Here is a 916-nt window from a genome sequence, read left to right on the forward strand (position 1 = left end):
AAAAAAAAATAAAATAAATTTTGTCCCACACTTTTCTCCCACTTTATCCAGGATCTCCTGAACTGGTCCCTTTCTGAGTGGTTGACAGTGGTAGCCGGGCACCATCTAGTTCTTGTCTCAGGGTCACATAGGCTGAGGTTCACATGGTCCACTAGTCCCTTGGACTAATTGTTTCTGTGTGTGTTTGATTGTCCTCATTTTTCTTTGCTCTGGATGAGGAGAGACCAATTGTTGCATCTTAGATGGTCGCTCACAAGCTTTTAAGACCCCAATTGCTACTTGCCAAAGTAGGATGTAGAACAATACTTTTGTATAGTATGTTATGCCAATTGAGCTTGATGCCTTGATTTTTATAACAGACTAATACAATATTTGTCTTTCTGTCAATGACTTATTTCACTCAGCATAATGTCCTCCAATTCATCTACATTATGAGGTGATTCACAGATTCTTCATTATTCTTTAATGTTGCATAGTATTTCATTGTGTATATGTACCATAGTTTTGTTATCCATTCATCTGCTGATGGACACTTAGCTTGGTTTCATCACTTTGCTATTGTAAATAGTGCTGTGATGAACATGGATATGCATATATTAATTCATGTCCTGGAACTCACCTCTTTAGGATATATTCCTATTAGTAGGGTTGCTGGATCAAACAATATTTCTATTTCCAACCATACCATTTCTTACAGTGCTTGTACCATTTTACAGTCCCACCAGCAGTATATAAGAGTCACAATCTCTCCACACCCTTGCCAGCATTTGTTGTTTTCTGTCTTGCTGAACTTTGCTATTAGTGCTAGGGTAAGATGGTATCTCATTGTTGCTTTGTTTTGCATCTCTGTAGGAGCTCTGGTAGCATAGTGCCTAAGGCATTTGACTGCTAACCAGAAGGCTGGTGGTTCAAACTC

The sequence above is a fragment of the Orycteropus afer genome, unplaced genomic scaffold (genome assembly GCF_000298275.1).
Source record: "Orycteropus afer afer isolate SDZICR_OR568_19922 unplaced genomic scaffold, OryAfe1.0 scaffold00075, whole genome shotgun sequence".
Classification (NCBI taxonomy): Eukaryota; Metazoa; Chordata; class Mammalia; order Tubulidentata; family Orycteropodidae; genus Orycteropus; species Orycteropus afer.